The following is a 20117-nucleotide window of genomic DNA, read 5'->3' as shown; positions in this document are numbered from 1 at the left end:
GGGCGCCAGCCCCATATACTGGAGGTGGTGGGTTCAAACCTGGTCCCGGGCAAAAATTGCAAAAAAAAAAGAACACATCCTAGATTCCATGGTCAGAAAACGTAGATTCAACTCCATGCTCCACCACTTCCGTTGGGTAAGTTACTCAACTTCTCCTGGACTCAGTTTCCTCCATCTGTAAAGCATGGGCAGCAATAAGACTCAGCTCTCCCAGGTGGCTGTGAGAACATAACGCATGCACAGAACTCGAGGCAATGAGTAGCACAGAGTGAATGCTCAGTTTTAGCTGCTATTGATGTCACAATTATTACTCATTTCACAGGAGACTGAAGTCAGAAAAGTAAAATAACCTGGTCGAGGTCAAACAAGTCAGAGGTGGCAGAGGGTTGATTCTAACCCTGCAATCGTTTCCAATGAAGTACCCTGCCCCTTTCAGACCTCTGTGCCTCCTAAAACCTACTGGTGACTGATCCCTGGCCTTCAATCCAAACAAGTCCCACAGTGGCTGGTGCTCAGTCACTCGGACAACATTCCTTGGTGAGCGTGATGGCTATTTCCAAACAGTTGGCCGGGTTCTAGGGAATCCACCTCAGTGACTCTTCTGCACTGACTTGGTAAGGAAAGGGAGCAGGAGGAGGGTCTGGTCAGACTTCATTTTTGCCTCTTTCAATAGTTAGTTTCAGATACATATACACAAACTTCCTAATGGCTGTGCCTTAGTTAACACACACCTGACACATCCTCTCGCTGTGTTAACAGTATGCTAGATAATGTGCTAAGTGCTTTACGGCTATTGCCTGTTTTTTTTTTTGTTTTTTTTTTTTAATTGAGACAGAGTCTCAGGCAGGGCACAGTGGCTCATGTCTGTAATCTTAGCACTCTTGGAGGCTGAGGTGGGCAGTCTGTCTGAGCTCACGAGTTTGAGACCAGCCTGAACAAGAGCAAGACCCTCGTCTCTAAAAATACCTGGGTGTTGTAGTAGGCACCTGTAGTCCCAGCTACTCAGGAGGCTGAGGCAAGAGAATCACTTGAGCCCAAGAGTTGGAGGTTGCTCTGAGCTATGATGCCACAGCACTCTACTGAGAGCAACAGAGTCTCACTTTGTGGCCCTCGGTAGAGTGTTGTGGCATCATAGTTCACAGCAACCTCCAACTCTTGGGCTTAAGTGATTCTCTTGCCTCAGCCTCCCACATAACTAGGACTATACAGGCACCTGCCACAATGCCCGGCTTTTTTTTTGTGTAGAGACAGAGTCTCACTCTGGCTCAGGCTGGTCTCGAACCTCTGAGCTCAGGGCAATCTACCACCTCGGCCTCCCAGAGTGCTAGGATTATAAGCGTGAGACAACACATGCAGCCTGGCTACTGCCTATTAATCCTCGAAACCCTACAAGTCCTCCCTTTTTCATCTTTGAAAATATAAGGCACAAGAGATCAAGGAACTTACCCATGGCAAGGCCCTACAGCTAATAGGTGGCTGATAACAATTTGAATCCAGATCTGCATGGGTCCAATTACAATGAGAGAGAGAGAGAGAAAAGAAAGAAATAAAAACCTCAGCAATATTTATATTGAAGACCTCTATGTTCATAGTTCTGGTACACTAAGCCATCAGGTATAAACATACCATTCTTATTTGTAATTACAAATAAGCCATTAATAAGCCAAAAAGGAAGGTGCTAATTTGGCAGGACAAAGTACTGTCTGCCTTGTGATTTTATTTTTTATTTTTCATTTTTTGCAGTTTTTGGCCAGGGCTGGGTTTGAACCCGCCACCTCCGGCATATGGGGCCAGTGCCCTATTCCTTGAGCCACAGGTGCCGCACTACCCTGTGATTTTAAATCGGACTAAGCCCATATAACTTTAAAATACAGCTTCACTTTAAGAAAACAAACAAACATACAAACCACCACCCCATAATACGTACAAGACAAAGATGATTATAAACTGCTTTGTCAAAAGGCAGGTTAGAAAACCAATTATTAGAGCTGCTCCCAGCAGGGTTGGCCCCATATGAAATACACAAGGTAAACTGTTCCTCCCAGACCTGAGGCACCCTGAGAGGATGGCTCACACAGAAAAGAGAGAGACACGATGTTTCTGCCATATACTACAAGCCTGGTTAGTGCCTTAAAGCCAACAAACCTATACACAGGGTCCTGAGTGTCAAAGATGCCCTTTTCCTATAGAATCAGGGAATAAAGGCAAGAATGTTCCATGGCCAACCCCTGAAAACTTGTTAGAGCTGCAGAATCTCGAGCCCTAACTTGTATTCGTTGACAAGAATATGCATTTCACCAAAGCCCACGTGTGATTAATATGTACATAGAAAGTTTGGGGAGCATCCGTCGGTCTGGCAGTGCTCCCAGACGCTCCTGCCATGATGAAGGTTCCACAGCTGCCCTGGCCGACACAGCAACCCTGAGGCACACGTGGCTACTGAGTGCTTGAAATGTGGCTACGCAACTGAGGAACTGAATGTTTAAAATTATGTCATTTTAGTAAATTTGTAAAGAGCCACATTTAGTCTAGAAGTTATTTACCACAGCAGTCATATAAGCTGTTCTGTATCCAGCTTTCTCTTATTATAACTAATACTATGGCAAACACTGTTGGGCATATAGCTTCTTCCCCTCCCCCCATTTTCTAGTTAATTCTGGATTAAAGCATAAACATTTCTAAGCTCTTCATATGAAATGACCTATTCGTTTAGCAATTTACTAGTACTGCTTCCATGAGCCTGCCAGGTTTTTCAAATGCCAGTGCAAGAATAAAAGAAACACTATTTATTCCCAGAATCCATACTTATTTTTGTACTTCAAGGATCCTTTTGGTATTTTTTTTTCTCACTTTGTCACCCTCAGTAGAGTGCTATGGCATCATAGCTCACAGCAACCTCAAACTCTTGGGCTCAAAGGATCCTCTTGCGTCAGCCTCCCCAGTAGCTGGGACTATATGCACCTGCCACAATGCCTGGCTATTTCTTTTCTTTTTTTTTTTAAGAGACAGGGTCTCATTCTTGCTCAGGCTGGTCTTGAACTCCTGAGCTCAGACAATCCACCTACCTTGGCCTCCCAGAGTGCTAGGATTACATGTGTGAGCCACTGTGCCCAGCCATAAGAGATTTTTTATTTTTGAGACAGAGTCTCACTTTGTCAACCTAGGTAGAGGGCCATAGCATCATAGCTCACAGCAACCTCAAAACTCTTGAGCTCAAGCAATCCACTTGCCTCAGCCTCCCAGAGTAGCTGGGACTACAGGTGCCCACCACAACACCCAAATATATATATATATGTGTGTGTGCGTGTATGTGTACACACACATGCACACACACGTATACTTTTTTTTTTTTTTTTTAGAGACAGGATCTTGCTCTTGCTCAGGCTGGTCTCAGAATTCCTGAGCTCAAGCAATGCACACATCTTTGAACTCCCAGAGTGCTGGGATTACAGGCGTGAGTCACGGCCCCAATCCCTTTTTAAAATTTTTTCCTACAGAAGGAAAAGATTGGGGGGGGAGGCGCGCGAAGATTGTGAACTCCTCATGTAGCATGATAAAACTTAGCAATGACACTGCGAAAATACTCATTTAACCAGCTATAAGTAAGACAATTTTATTTTAAACCATTAATCTGTGTATAAAATTTAAAAGCGTACAATTTATGGTTTCAGCTGCACAAGTATTTGTTACGTACTTCACCAACTTGGTAACTGAAGTGTTACTACATGGTATACTCAGCACAGTAACGGGCGCCCATTACACCTAGTGGGAATCAACAGAGGGAATAAGGCATCGCTCTGTCAAGCTGGCACACACTCCATCCCAGGTGGGGGCAGCAAAGAGGCAAACGAAATGTGGGAGCCTAAGCCAAGCTACTAAAAATAATGAAAACGCAAAGCAACAGCCTTACTGACCATTTTGACTTAATAATAAAACAAAATAGATGGAATTGAAGCAAGTTATATCAAAGAAAAAAGTTCAGACATTTCAAATAGTCGTGTTTCTAAACTTAAGACCTAATCCTCTGAACTAGTACCTCATATGTCATTATTATGTAAACTGTCTTTAATGACAGTTTTTGCATTGTGATCCTTTATTGGTGATGTGGGAAATGTCAGAGATATGTGGCTCAACATATTTTTTTAAATTCTGAATAAAACAATACTGAGCTCTTCTCAAAAAACTCTTACTTGCCTAGTAACAAAAATTACTGGCAGAAAAGGTATGAGGTCTAAAGGCTTAAAAAGGTACCACCCAACCCTCCCCTTTGGTGGAATCTGGGCTTAGGAAAATGGTAAACGCCACTGCCTAGTAACAGATTGTATTATCCACTAGGTGGCGCAGTCATGCAGAAATAAAAAGATGGCTCTTTCCCTTCAAATTGAAAATTTCAAACTATAATTTAGAGGAAATTAGAAATGGACTTTAATGGTTACAGTAAAACTCTTCCACTACAGCTTTTATAAAAGCCAAGGTAAATTTGAAAATTAATAGCAGAAAATTATCCTTTTGTCTTTGTTCATTAATATATTTTTTAAAAACATGTATTACAATCAACACCCTATGAAGTTTCTGACTCTGCTCTTGGTGCTGTTGGGAATTCAAAGGGATTTAAGCCATCTGGAAATTGGAAGAAGCACTTTCTAACTGTTGATCACTGGACCCAACTAGTATAGCAGAACATATTTAATAATTTCCAGGAGAAAGGACTATAAGAGTTAAAGTTTCACTTAGGAAATGGACCCCATTAGTTGATTGATTCAACAAACATTTATTAAGCATCTCCTTTACCCAGCCTCTGCACTAAATGCTAGAAATTAAACAGTGAGTACTGGGGATAATAAACACAGAGCTCATGGGCTAGCGGGGTCTCTAGGCAATCCAAGAATCCAGTGATACCAAACTAATACTGTCATACAGGCTATGAAGGCGGAGCACCCAGAGGTGCAAAAGAGCAGAAGCTGGCCTCTTCGGGGAATTCAGGAAGGAATTCCCCTTCTTACTGCCCCCACAGAAGCAGTGAACGTGGCCCACTGAGGTGGGATGGACAAGAGACCACCACAGCTGGGGCACAGAGGGGGAGGTAGATTGTAGTGGGGAGGTGGTCTTCCAGAAAGATCCTGTTCTCTTATTTATGAGTAAAGACAGTAAAAGTCAGAGGCAAGTCAATGGCACAAGCAGGTTTCTATTTTTATATATTTGATTCTAAATTCCTCATTTTACTGAGAAGCAGAGAAGAAGTATAAGGCCAGGCTTGGCACCCGTAGCTCAGTGGTTAGGGTGCTGGCCACATGCACTGGGGCTGGTGGGTTCGAACCTGGCCAGGGCCTGCTAAACAACAATGATGACAACAACAACAAAAATAAAACAAAACAAAACAGCTGGGCATTGTGGCAGGCACCTGTATTCCTAGCTACTTAGGAAGCCAAGGCAAGAGAATCACTTAAGCCCAAGAGTTTGAGGTTGCTGTGAGCTGTGATGCTACAGCACTCTACCGAGGGCAACATAGTAAGACCCTGCCTAAAAAAAAAAAAAAAAAAAAAAAAGAAAGAAAGAAAGAAACATAAGGCCAAGTCAACCATGGCAGGTCACTGAACATGGGCAGTGGGAAGAAGGCAGACGGGGAGACCCCGGCACTGATCACACACACAGTGAGGCCGTCTCCCGCAGCAGCATCCATCCAAGGCCCTGAGAGGAAAGACAAAAGAAACCTGTAATGTCCACCCAGGTCCCAAAGCCACCATTGCAGTATATTATTGAGATTGGGTCAAAGAATGGTACCAGGACAACAAATGTTTACTAAATGTTCTGAGAAATGGACGGACGCACACAGCAGGACAAAGCACTGAGGGAACAAACTGCACTACCAAGGACTGTTCAGCTCGAGAAGAACAACTAACCACCACCCAAATCTGTCTACTGAGGGAAAATCCAAATCAAGCCCTCTAATCCGGGCAGCGCCTGTGGCTCAGTGGGTAGGGTGCTGGCCCCATAGACCGAGGGTGACGGGTTCGAACCTGGCCCCAGCCGGCTAAAACAGCAGTGGCAACTGCAACAAAAATAGCCGGGCATTGTAGCGGGTGCCCCTGTAGTCCCTGCAACTCGGGAGGCTGAGGCAAGAGAATCGCCCTAGCCCAAGAGCTGGAGATTGCTATGAGCTGTGATGCTACAGCACTCTACTGAGGGCAACAAAGTGAGACTCTGTCTCTAAAAAAAAGACCTCTAACCCATCTGCAAGATGACTTAGGACTTTGCTTCCCTTGGGGTCTGAGGACTGAGGGGCAGACAATAACAAACACACCATACATAGCTGGGGGTTCTGGCGGGCCCCTGTAGTCCCAGCGACTTGGGAGGCTGAGGCAGAAGGATCACTGAAGCCCAAGAGCTTGAGGTTGCTGTGAGCTGTGACACCACAGCACTCTACCGAGGGCCACAAAACAAAACTGTCTCAAAAAAAAAAACAAACTAACACACCAAGCTTTCTCCAACTGCTTCGATTTCCAAGTAGTTTAAGTTCCTTGTTTGCCACTAACCAGCTGTAGAACCCCAGTCTCTGAGCATCCAAGTAAATGATACTTACCTTGCAAGGTTTTCATGAGAATCAACTGAGAATTTTATGTGGGTTTTTTGAGACAGGGTCTCACCATGTTGCCCAGGCTGGTCTCAAACTCCTGAGGCCAAGTGATCACCCCGCCCCGGCTGGCCTCCTGAGTAACTGGGATTATAGGCATCTACAGCTGTACCCAACTTTCAAAGACCTAATAACATAGGACAGTCCCCACCTTCAGAATGATGTTTGTCTTTAGGATTTAGAAAGGCCTGGAATAGTAAGTATAGAGAATCCTGACAGTTAACTGAGCTGGGCGGTCACTGACATGTCTGTTAGCACAAAGCCTGTGCAAATTGGAGCCAAAAGAACATCAGGAATGCTCTTCCTTTCTAAGACTCTGAACCCCCACCAGTACTTTATTGTTACTCTGAATTTTCCTCTGACAGAAAATAAATTCAAACTGTTTGGAATTTTTTTTTTTTTTTTTTTAGAGACAGAGTCTCACTTTGTTGCCCTTGGTAGAGTGCTGTGGCATCACAGCTCACAGCAACCTCCAGCTCTTGGGCTTAGGTGATTCTCTTGCCTCAGCCTCCAGAGTAGCTGGGACTACAGGCGCCCGCCACAACACCTGGCTATTTTTTTGTTGCAGTTTGGCTGGGGCTGGGTTTGAACCTGCCACCTTCGGTATATGGGGCCAGTGCCCTACTCACTGAGCCACAGGCACCGCCCTAAACTGTTTGGAATTTGAAACAGTCAACAACCTAGAAACACAAAAACAGTATATGTGACAAAATGGGAATCCAGAGAAATAGGAACATCTGAAATGTAGACAGAAATGTCTGATCACAGAGGGACATTTCAGCTTGGAGGTCTTTCTACATCCTAAAAACAAAATGTGCTTTTAAATGTACACCTTTTGTTACATGTATGTCACTACTGCTGACCCCAGAGGAAATCTATACTTGTAACTTCAACTGGCCCCCATCATCGTGTCACCATGCTAGGCTGAAACCAAAGCAAACCTGCCCTTGAGCCCTCGGGGCCAACCCCATTGTCCCTTTTGCTTTCCCACAGCCAAGAGGGACAGCAGGTATTCTCATGCGACCAGCACCTTTCCACAAGTCAGCATCCTGACCTGCTATCCCCAGACTGCAGAGGAACAAGAACAAGCCCCCTGCTTCTGGAGGTCTGAACCAGAGGCCAGCAAACACTTCTCAAAGGGCCAGTAAATATTTTAGGTTTTGCACGCCAAGAGGCAAAAATCATATAGATACTTTATATAACCATGTAAAATGTAACTCATTTTTTTCTTTTGAGACAGAGTCTCACTTTATTGGTGTGGCGTCATAGCTCACAGCAATCTCAAACTCTTGGGCTTAAGCGATTCTCTTGCCTTAGCCTCCCAAGTAGCTAGAACTACAGGCACCGGCCACAATGATCAGCTATTTTTAGAGACAAGGTCTGGCTCTGGCTCAGGGTTATAGGCGTGAGCCACAGTGCCCAGCCTTAAAATGTAACTATTTAAAATATAAGAACAGGCCTGGTGCAGTGGCTTACCCCTGTAACCTTAGCCCACCAGGGAGGCTGAGGTGGGAGGATCGCTTGAGGTCAGGAGTTAGAGACTAGCCTGAGCAAGAGCAAGACCCTGTGTCTGCTGAAAATAGAAAACTAAGTCAGGCATGGTGGTGTTATCTGTAGTCTTAGCTACTCAGGAGGTTGAGGCAGGAAGATTGCTTGAGCCCAGGAGTTTGAGGTTGCAGTGAGCTATTTATGATGCCACTGTATTCTAGCTTAAGCAACAGAGTGAGACCTTGTCCCAAAATAAGTAAATAAAATAAAATAAAGGCACAGGTCTTAGCTAATAAACAAGAAACAAACAAGCAGTTGGCTGTAGCTTGCCAACCACTAGTCTGCAAAATTTAGCATTTAGGAATGGAGGGCTGATGTGCAGGCACCCGTTTATCAACATGAGGGGCCTCACCTGCAAGGTGCTCATGTGAGTGCTGGTAAAGGCACACACAGGTCTTGATTTCTGTTTTCTTTCACCTCATTTTTCACTTCTACCCTCAGCAGGATTTAGAGTTGTCCACAGGATCTAGTCACTGTATGTGCTTAATAGTGTTCTAAGTGTTCTTTGCTTTTTGTTGTTTGTTTGTTTTTTGAGACAGTCTCACTATGTTGCCCTCAGTAGAGAGCCGTGCCATCACAGCTCACAGTAACCTCAAACTCTTGGGCTTAAGCGATTCTCTTGCCTCAGCTTCCCAAGTAGCTGGGAGTTTTTTTGTTGCAGTTTAGTTGGCCCGGGCTGGGTTAGAACCCACCACCCTTGGTGTATGTGGCTGGTGCCATAACCTCTGTGCTACAGGCACCAAGCCTGTTTCTTGTATTTAATTAATAAAAGGCAAGTTCTTAATGAGTTCATAATGAGTACACAAAGTTAGGTCAACTCAAAGGGAATGCTACACTTGGTTTTGTAGCAATTTCCCACATACATACGTACAATTTTTTTTTTCTTTCAGAGACAGGGTCTCACTGTCACCCAGGATGGAGTGCATCATAGCTCACAGCAACCTCAAACTCCTGGGTTCAAGCAATCCTCTTGCTTCAGCCTCCTAAGTAGCTGGGGCTACAGGTGTGCACCACCACATGTGGATAATTTTTTTTTTTTTTTTTTGAGACAGAGTCTCACTATGTCACCCTCAGAGGAGTGCCATGGCGTCGAAGCTCACAGCAACCTCAAACTCTTGGGCTTAAGCAATTCTCCTGCCTCAGCTTCCCAAGTAGCTGGGATTATAGGCGCCCATCACAACGCCTGGCTATGTTTTGGTTGTAGCTGTCACTGTTGTTTAGTAGGCCTGGGCTGGGCTCCAACCTGCCAGCTTCGGTGTATGTGGCCAGTGCCCTACGCACTGAGGGATGGGTGCCGAGCCACACATGGCTAATTTAAAAAAAAAATTTTATAGAAAGGCTGGGCCCAGTGGGTCATGGCTGGAATCCTACCACTCTGGGAGGCCAAGGTGGAAGGATTGCTTGAGACCAGCCTGAGCGAGAGTGATATCTTGTCTCTACTGAAAATAGAAAAATTAACCAGGCATTGTGGTGGGCACCTGCAGTCCCAGCTACTTGGGAGGCTGACGCTGGATGATAACTTGAGCCCAAAAGTCTGAGGTTGCTATGAACTAGGTTGATGCCAAAGCATTCCAGCCTAGCCTGGGCAAGGGAATAAGTCTCTGTTTAAAAAAAAATTTTTAAAATTGCAGAGACAGGGATTTTACTATGTTGGTCAGGCTGGGTCTTGAACTCTCAAACTATAATCCCATAGTGCTGGAATGAGAGGCATGAACCACCACCATGCCTAGCCATCTGGTTATATTTTTACCTAAACTAAAATATGAACTTGTTCACAATTTCTAATCAATACTCCAAGAGAAGCTGGCCTGAGACCAAAATCTTGCTGCAGACAATGCTCAAAGCAGAGACCTGTGTTGTTAGTATCATCAACAAACGTATCAGGAAGATACTATATGGAAGAAATGTGTTGGACGCAGAGAAGTAAAATCCTGGTTCTTGATCTCAAGCTGAAATGATTTATGCACTCTCAGAAAAAGGCACTGACAAGGAAGCACTCACAACTCAAGGCAAACTGCTTTAGGAGAATTTTTTTTAAAGAGCAGAGTACAAGCACTGATGTTTCCGCTGCCCACCATGAAGTCCAACTTAGAATCTGGTGAGAACAATATATCCACCATTTGTCACAGCTGAGTTAGAGCCAAGACTCAATATTTTAAATGTCAACACAACCTCAGACATGGAACTCATGGAAACTCAACTAACCCATCGATTCTGGGTCCTGAGGGAAGAGCCAGGCAGACCAAAAGCACCCTTTATAGAGTTCCGGGGGGAAATAGGAAAGAAGTAAAATTTGTACGTGGAGCCTTTCTGGCTCTTTCTACGCCTCAGGGTGTATGGTTGCTCTGGTTTTCAAGGCCAACACCCAGTACTCCTCAATGCCTACACAGCCACCAAAATGTTGTGGCTTCAAAATGAATAGACAATCTCACTTTATCAACACATATGGTTTCTGAACAGGGAGTAAAGTCAACTGGTCTACTTCACACTAAAGTGTGAATGTCTGATAGTCTCAACCTCCTGGAGGTATTTGCTATTTTGAGAGACAAACTTTGACCTTAAGAAAATTTGTGATATGGCTCAGCACCTGATAGCACAGTGGTTACAGTGCCAGCCACAACACCGAGGCTGGCAGGTTCAAACCTGGCCCAGGCCAGCTAAACAACAATGACAACTGCAACAAAAAATAGCCAGGCATGGTGGTGGGTGCCTGTAGTCCCAGCTACTCGGGAGGCTGAGGCAAGAAAATCGCTTAAGCCCAAGAGTTTGAGGCTGTGAGCTGTGATGCCATGGCACTCTACCAAGGGCAACCTAGTGGGACTCTTGTCTCAAAAAAATAAAATAAATAAATAAAATTTGTGATGGAATTCTGACCCTCAACAGGCAAGTTCCCAGACATAGCATATCTAAATTCTAAATCCACATCCCCCACGTGTGCTTTGCAACCACAACAAGCTTCTCTTAACAACAGCTTTGGGCCAGGCACAATGGTACACACCTGTAATTCCAGCACTTTGGAGGCCCAAGCAGGTGGATTGCCTGAGCTCACAGGTTCAAAACAAGCGAGCCAGAGAGAAACCCCATCTCTACAAAAAAAAGGAAAAGAAAAATAGCTGGGTGTTGTGGTGGACACCTGTAGTCCCAGCTACTTGGGAGGCTGAGGCAAGAGGATCCTTTGAGCCCAAGAGTTTGAGCTTGCTATGAGCTATGACACTATGGCACGCTACTAAGGGTGACCAGTGAGAATCTATCTCAAAAAAAAAAAAAAAAAATGCAGCTTTGGGGCGGCGCCTGTAGCTCAGTGGGTAGGGCGCTGGCCACATACACCCAGCTGGTGGGTTCGAACCCAGCCTGGGCCAGTTAAACAATGACAACTGCAACAACAAAAACAAAAAAAATAGCCGGGCATTGTGGCAGGCACCTATAGTCCCAGCTACTTGGCAGGCTGAGGCGAGAGAATTGCTTAAGCCCAGTAGTTTGAGTTGCTGTGAGCTGTGACACCACAGCACTCCACTGAGGGTGACATAGCAAAACTCTGTGGGGGTGGGGGGGAACAGCTTTAGAGGGAAGGGGTTGATGGCACAACACAGCCAAACTAGAGGCTACAGACTTGAAAAATGAATACCCTTCCTTGAGAAGATAGAGAAGTGAATACCCTTCCTTGAGAAGATTCCATATATTCTTAATAGTCCTACAATAAAATTGTGATTTTTTAGCTCACTGTATGTGCAATCTCCTTCCCCACAGCCTATGTCTTAGAGTCATGGTAGCGTCTCTGGGGCCTCATATGGTAACAGATGCACACAGGTCTCCAATGAACGAAGACATCTCTTAACAACAGTAATATGTTATTGTTACTCATGACTGTCTGGGGGTAAAAATATTTCTGTACAAATTCCTAAAAATCAAAAACGATCTTGAGCTTCTATTTCTTTGCCTCTTTGACTCCAAAAGCAGAAGCTGGTGGAGTAAAAAGAACCTAAATGTTCCGAATCTGTCAAATGGGCCTTAGGTCAAACTCCCTCTCTGTCACACCAGCTGTGTAACACTGAGCAAGTTATTTAATGTTTCTGAGATTCAAATTCCCCAATTATAAAACAGGGTTAACACCTACCTCCCCACCAACTGGGAGGATTCCGTGAGAGCTACACCCAGGCCCTAACAATGCATTAGTCCCCGGTGCCCCGCCCAGCCTCACTAGGGAAAAGTTTACTAACAGTGGTCTCACAGCACAGAGCAAAACCGACCACACCTTCCTTTGTCTCATGGGCTCCCTCGCTGCTTAGAATTTTCAGAGATCAAGAGTTCCACTGAACACTTGGGAGAACTCAGCTGGAGAGGCTACCCCCAAAAACACCGCATTACATAAATAAAAATCTAAGGACACAGCCTCAGAGCTGTTCTATAGGCTCCACTAACGAATATTTCAGACTTACCAGTCCATTAATCCAAAGGTGTGGATTCAGAAGGTCTCCAAGCCTCCTGCAAAGGGGATTTTCAGGGGGCTAAGGAGTATCATAAGGAAGGCGGGAGAAAACACGTCCATGCCCATCACATTACAGTCCTTTGGGACTTACCTTCTCCTCCCTCTTCCTTTTACCTTCCCTCGTTTACTGAGCAAGTATTCTACACCATACCTGAGAAGGCAAAGAGCCAGACCTGTCCGCGAGAGCTAAAGAGTTTACCTAATGTCAAAACAGATCGCCCCCCACACTAGGCTGAATCCAGGCCCGTTAGACTCTCACTGAAAACACACTGCTCTTCTGAAAGGATAAACACACGCACTCAGTATCTAATTGAGGACTTAAAAAAAAAAAAAAAAAACAGGTCACTGTTTCCAAGCATTCACCTTAATGAAGCTCTTCCCAATCAGAAAGCTTATGTCACTTATACGCGTACTGATGAAGGATGAGGGACTGTCCGTGCAGCTGACTACACTACACTAACGTAGCCAACAGATCCACACTGGAACAGACGAAAGATGGAGAGACAGACAGACTGGAAGCATCCCAGTGTCTACGATGCTTCTCTGCATAAACCATTATCCTCAATATAAAAGTCAAAAGAGTAAGTCTGGCAACTGTCTGGACTGCTATTTTTCAGGATGGGTCACTGCCAGGATATAATCCAATCAGGTCAACATTTATATCTAACATCCAATCACACTCAAGGACAATTCAGAACAACAATGCAGTTGTTACTTGGAGCTTACTACTGAGCCATGAGAGGCTTCCCAGCTGCCCCCAGACGTGTGTACACGCCTTTGCTCCTATTAATAAATAGGCGAGCGATACCACGGTGGTGCATGCTGACTGCACTGCGGTACTCTCTGTGATCATGGCAAAGAGCAAAAACACTGCCAATTTATGTTTTCTGGACAAAGTAAATCACAAACATGATCATTAAGAAATTCAGCAATAGCCAAATTTTATTTTTAACCCGGTTCTGTTTCCCACCATTTCTCAGCAATGAGCCCACAGAGGACTTTATCTTTAAAAAGCAGGTGACTAACCAATTCCTGGTTGTGATGAGGTTCCAGGGACTAAGGGGGAAGATGATGTCATTTTAGCTGCCCTTCTTCCCTTTCCCTAACTTGTGCAATTATCAGTTTACACCAGAAACTTGAATTTCTTTTTTATTTTAAAGGTTATTGCCAAAAAAAATAAAGGCTGTACTTTATAAAAATACACAAAGCGACATCACAGATCTCTTCCTCAAGTGGTAACACTACTAGCCTAAATGTTTATGAACATGTGGATTAGAAATAAATAAATACACACACACACACACACATATATATATATATATATAAATAAAACCAAGCATTTTTACCGAAGGAGTGAATTAGGTCAGTGCCCATAAGAGGCTCCCCTCCGGCTCTATTTTCTGCTCTCCAAACAGTGAAACCCTTTGTTCATTGTATCAGCCACTGTAAACTGTTTGGACACCCATCGTTAGCCCTGGCCGACTAAAAGTCTAGAGAAAAAAAGATAAAATGGTATTCTGTCAATATATTTCTAGCACATTCAAATCTAAGGAAGCTTTGCAAATAGCCAGTTGGCTCCAACTGCTAAAACAGTGGCTGAAATAGAGTTACTTATCATGCTTATCTTTGCACTTAGGATATTTGCTTCCTTCGCTCTTCAAATTTCTCTGCAAGGAGGCTTCACAAGTAGCACTACAGATATAAAACAAAAAAGTTAATCAATACATCACGCGGTCACTCTGTGATAGCTAACCACCTTAAGGTCCCTAGGAAGTAAAATAGGAACAAAGATTTGAAGGAGAAGGAAAATTCAGACATTCTAGAGTTAATGAAAACTCAGTTCTTTCCACATGTGACATCATTACAGACAGGACATTATCAAAATTGAAAAAGTCTTAAATGTCTTAAAGGCAATACATTATAGTTCATATTTCATAAAATAAGCTACCAATACAACAGTCAAATGTTTTGTAGACTAGAGTCTTCTGTCAGCATGAGATATAAGGTACAAAACAGTTTAGAAATCTCGTCTCCTCCCATTTCATTTGTCAAAAACAAAGGACATTAAAGGTGGGGAAGAGGGGCAGAAGCCCATCTATAAACCAGATTTATATATCACCTTTTACTTTATTAAAGAGTAACAAATTAGAATGACTTCAAAAAGAAAACTCATTAGGTTCCATAAAATTCTACATCAAAGCAGCAGTTCTTAGAATCAAGTCACCCACTTTCACCTACATTAACTTGTAAGCTAAAAACCTAAATTCTCAAGCTAATTTCTACAGAAAAGTACCTAGAAACTAGAGTCTCAAAGCCAGAAACTGAGACCCTTCCAGAGAAAGAACAGCATTTGTGGCAGGTAACTCTAAGTGCCTATAAGTAGAAGGTCTGACTCTAAACATGCATTGTAGCAATCGGTCTGGTGACTGCAGCAGCACTGTCTTCTTGAGGAATAATGATGATGATAATAAATTATAACCACGGCCATCTACTTGCACCCACAGCCAGCCCAGGAATCATCGATGCCATTTTTCATTTGCTGGCACTAGGCTTCTGTTTCTACCAGAGGCCAGAAGCCACCAACTCCCTTGCCAACAGGGTTCTGCCAATGAAGTTCATGTGTTTAGGATCTGGAAGGGTGAAGGAAAGCAGAAGCCCTTTGTTTGTCTTTTTCCTACAGCAGCCACAGCAGCACCAGCAGCAGCAGACAAAAGCTGGATTTCCCAGACCGGGGCTTTACAGCTATCTCCAAGTCCCTTCCCTCTCACCTGCCTGGGGCTGCAGAGCTGAGAGGGTGGAAGGGTTTTCTGGCTCTGGGCAGAACAACTTTCTAACTTTCTGTGGGACAAATCTCAAAGCCAGCAGTGATTTTTTTCACTCCTCCTACCTTACCACCATTCTGAGGGATCTAATACTCTGTATGACACCCCTTACTCAGGCTGTGGTGCAGTGGCTCACACCTATAATCCTAGCACTGTGGGAGGCCGAGGCGGGTGGATTGCTTGAGCTCAGGAGTTCAAGACAAGCCTGAGCCAGAGGAAGACCCCATCACTAAAAACCGCCAGGCGCCTGTAGTCCCAGCTACTTGGGAGGCTGAGACAAGAGGATCACTTAAGCCCAAGAGTTGGAGGTTGCTTGAGCTGTAACGCCCAACGGCACTCTACCCATGTGACATAGTGAGACTCTGTCTCGAAAGAAAAAAAAAAATTAAAAGAAACCCTTTTCTCCTTGAAATAGATAGAATGATGTTTTTTCCTCAGGGAACCCTGACTATCAGGTTATATAATGCCTATTTTACAGCTGAAAAAAAAAAATGGAACATGAGAAAAAAGTAAAGTGCCTATGGCCAAGCAAGCGGCAGGACAAAAGAATTCACCCCCACCCCCAGGCCTGTGTAACTTCAAAGTTACACAATTAAAGTTACATGCCTGGGTCTAACTGCTGGCCCAGGACTCTACTCCTAGGAACCTACACAAGAGAAATGGGTGCCCATGTCCACAAAAAAATGTGTAGGTCTCTTCCATACCAGCTTCATTTCTAATAGCAAAAAATCTGAAAATCACCAAAATATCCATCAACAGAAGAATATGCAAACTGTGGCAATTTCATACAAATGGAATACTACTCACTACTACACAAGTACTGAATCTCACCTAACAACGTGGATGAATTTTACAAAGGTTAGGTTGAAAACAAGAAGCCAGACACAAAATCTTGATTTTATGTACATGGGTCCAGTTCCCCCTGTGGGCAGGGTGGCAAAAGAACCTTCTGGAGTAAAGTCCTAGTTTTTAATCTAGGTGGTAACCACACAGGAGAACACATCCATGGAAAAGTTCATCCAAGTCTGAAACTACCCGGGGGCGGTGGGTGCACGCTGCACACATACTAAATGCCACTGAATTACACAATTTAAAATAAAGTGGTAGGTTTAGTGTATAGGTATTTTACCACCAAAAAAATCATCAAGCATACCACTTGAGATGTGTTCATTTTACTGTGTATAAATTACACTTCAATGAAATACCATAAAAGTAACACCAATACGTATGGATATGTATCCAGGAAAATTAAAAATAAAATTTTTTTTTATAAATTGATAACGCAGAAAGAGCAGCCAGGTGTGGGGGCTCATGCCTAGCATCATCACAGGAGGACTGCTTCAGGCCAGGAGTTCAAGACCAACGCAGACAACACAGCAAGACCCCATTTGTAGAAAATATAAAAAATGAGCCAGGCATGGTAGTATGTGCCTATAGTCCCAACTCTTCGGAATTTGAGGTTACGGTGAGCCATGACTGCACCACACTGTACTCCAGCCTGGATGACAGAGTGAGACCCTGTCTCAAAAAGAAAATGAAAAGGTTTCATTATGAGTAAGCAGGCTTCGAGGGCATACCTCTGTTTCTAGGAAAACTTTTCAAGTAAATTTTAATCCCAGCTCTTCAATAAATTGAGTCTATCTTTCCACCTCTTCCTGATCCTCCTTCACCCCCAAAGTCATCTGCCAAACTGTATGCTCAAGCAGCATAAGTAGACTAAATATTTCCTCCCAGACCTTTGATTAAAATTCACATTTCTGCTCGAAGTGAACTCAGAGCCTCTTCATTTCTGTGTGTTCCCACTTGCCTGTTTTTAGCCCCTAACACTAGCAGCAGGTGGAAAAGCACAAACGTTTCCAGTTCCATTTCTGGAAAATTTCAGTGATGTGTAAGATGCCACAATCTCTCTCCCCTCTTAAAACTCACCCAGACACTAAACAGACCAATCCCAGGACAGTAAAATAATCTGCCTGAGGTGATACTGGAAAACTCCTGTGTGCCTGAAGTTACGCTCAAACTCAGACGACAGCTGGTGATTTAGTCTGTGAGCAATGAGGTTTTGCAATAGTACCCAATAGGTTCACCTTCAGCACACTTATGACGAACAAATCAGAAAGGGCTCCCAATTGTAGGCCTGCCTCTCCTGAGATCTTGTTTTGGGACAAGGTGGCCCTGGGGAGGGTGGCCCTGGGGAAGTCCATGGAGAAAAAGCTCCCAGTTTGCAGCTTTCACTAGGAAGGGTGGAGAAGAAGAGAAAGAGGATTGTCGAGAAGGTGATTCTGCAGGATGGCTGCAGTTGCTGGCTTGGGCTACAGAGTAAGGAATCCAGCACACGCTCAGCTGGTACATTATTTAAACTGCAACTGAATAATAGATCTTTCCATCACTCCATGAGCTAAACAGCTATCAACCACTCCTCAGCTCCCAGTTCATCTTTTAAGAGAGACTTTCCGCCTTTCGGAATCCACTGAACCTCTTTTTAAAAGAAAAACATACATATATGTATATAAAGAAAAATAACACAAAAAACAATTTAAAAGAACATAGAAGCATTTTCAGATAAGAACAGAAATTATTTAGAATGTTGTCTAGGCTTTATACTCAGACTCTTAGAACCCTCAGAATATTAAGTACCCACAAAAGACTGTTTATAAGATAATCAACTATATCTACTCATTTTCTGATAAAGAAACTGAGAACTAGAGTTACGAGATTTAGTGAAAGTCACCCAGCTAATCAGGGGTGCGGCTGATGCTTCTTTGCCACTACAAAAAACGTCTAGATGTAATTCCACAATTTTTTGTAGGATTTTTGCTTTCAATTCTCACAGACTATCATTCACACCCACTATATAAATGTCAGCAATCCACTCTTCTAAATTCTCAATTAGTCCTTGATTCTGACTAGTTTAGGCAACAAGCCTTCCCCAAATCAAGTCAGTCCCCTGGAGTAAATGGGTCGTGGATGTATTTGGTACCTGACTCAGCTTCTGGGGTTACCAAGATGACTCAGAACTGGGAGGGGCCCATAGCTGATGGGAAGTGCTTGGTGACACAAAGCAGATGTGATAGGGGCTAGAATAAATACTGGCATGTGCAGACCTAACCAATCACAGATGAGAGGGCAATTGATTCAGCCTGTCTAAAGGGTGAGGAAGGAACCAGGCTTCTAAAACTGAGCTCATCAGGAAGTTCCTTCTGAATGATTCATTCTGTTCAAAACCAGAAATGCTTAGTTTTGCTAATTAATTCCCTCAGATAATTTCGTCTGCTTTGCCAGATACATTTAGGAATAGTCTTCTAGGGATTGAGAGTGGGCTGGATGCCCCTGGAAGAACACATTCCTTAATCCTCCTGTCCCCAGGAAAGCTCCACGTGCCAGGTTCTTAGGTGTGCCTTCTTTAATATGGAAGGCACAGGAAGAAACACAACCTACAACTCAGAATGCTGCCTTTACTACTCAATGAATGGGAAACAAACAGCTACAATTGAAACAGTATTTCTTTCTTTCTTTTTTTTGAGACAGAGTCTCACTATGTTGCCCTTGGTAGAGTGCTGTGGAGTCACAGCTCACAGCAACCTCCAACTCTTGGGCTTAAGTGATTCTCTTGCCTCAGCCTCCCAAGTAGCTGGGACTACAGGCGCCCGCCACAACACCCGGCTATATATATTTATTTTTAGAGATGAGGTCTCACTCTGGCTCAGGCTGGTCTCAAACCTGTGAGCTCAGGCAATCCGCCTGCCTCAGCCACACAGAATGCTAGGATTACAGGAATGAGCCACCACGGCCAGCCTCTGGAAACAAAATTTCTTCCTCAGAAGAACAAAGGTCCTAGAAGAGATCATTAAGTCCTACTGATGAGCATTATTTCCTCTGTTCAGTGACAAAATCTAAAGTATCTCACACCTCTATCAAAGTTTTTCTGTAATACAACGGCAAAGATATAACTGGATTTTAATCATTCTCTATTCATTAAAGTAACTGTTACCTATCAGAAAGAACTATCCCATAACTCCCTCCAACAACATATACCTACATTGCATCCAAACACCTACCTTGTCGCTAACTCATACATTAATACTTAGTTCTGGAATTATATGGCTGTAGGATGAGGCATACTATAATTAAAGTTTCCAGAGATGATCCCATTGTTTTTCCTGTGAACATAACACATATTTTATATGGCTGATTAAGTCTACAACAGAAATAATAATTACATATTAATTCTAAAGTTTGCATTTGCACACACAGGAAAATTTTAGTAAACATTTTTATTCAGGAATATGACATAAGATCTTTGCCACGATTAATGTATGATTTGAAAATTTCTAGCCTGGTCAGCTTCCTAAAACACAAATGTTTTATTCCGAAGAACCCATCAAGCCTCCACTTTTGCCACTCCTACTGCTGTCCCGCCTCTGGAGTACAGGAGACACATAAATAGAAACTATAACATGAATAAATAGGCTATCAGTCTTGAAAGTTAAAAATCGGCTCGGCGCCTGTAGCTCAGCAGCTAGAGTGCCAGCCATATACACCAGAGCTGGCGGGTTCGAATCCAGCCTGGGCCCGCCAAACAACAATGACAACTACAACCAAAAAATAGCTGGGTGTTGTGGCAGGTGCCTGT

The 20117-nt window shown here is 43.6% G+C and overlaps 1 protein-coding gene across 5 annotated transcripts in view; it reads right to left on the bottom strand.

The window, feature by feature from the left end:
• The window catches only part of TJP2 (tight junction protein 2), a 151171-nt gene that overhangs the window by 60364 nt on the left and 70690 nt on the right, over positions 1-20117 (bottom strand). The window contains exon 1 of one of the 5 annotated variants that reach the window (XM_053574600.1): positions 14012-14030. The exons of the other annotated variants lie outside the window; for them this stretch is intronic. The gene's annotated coding sequence lies outside the window, so the exon portion shown is untranslated. Of the gene's footprint in view, positions 1-14011; positions 14031-20117 lie in introns of those variants that run through there. 5 annotated transcript variants of the gene reach the window in all.

Source organism: Nycticebus coucang, chromosome 2, assembly GCF_027406575.1.
Source record: "Nycticebus coucang isolate mNycCou1 chromosome 2, mNycCou1.pri, whole genome shotgun sequence".
NCBI classification, from domain to species: Eukaryota; Metazoa; Chordata; class Mammalia; order Primates; family Lorisidae; genus Nycticebus; species Nycticebus coucang.
The sequence above is the reverse complement of the archived record's forward strand: the minus strand, read 5'-3'. Positions and strand labels throughout refer to the sequence as shown.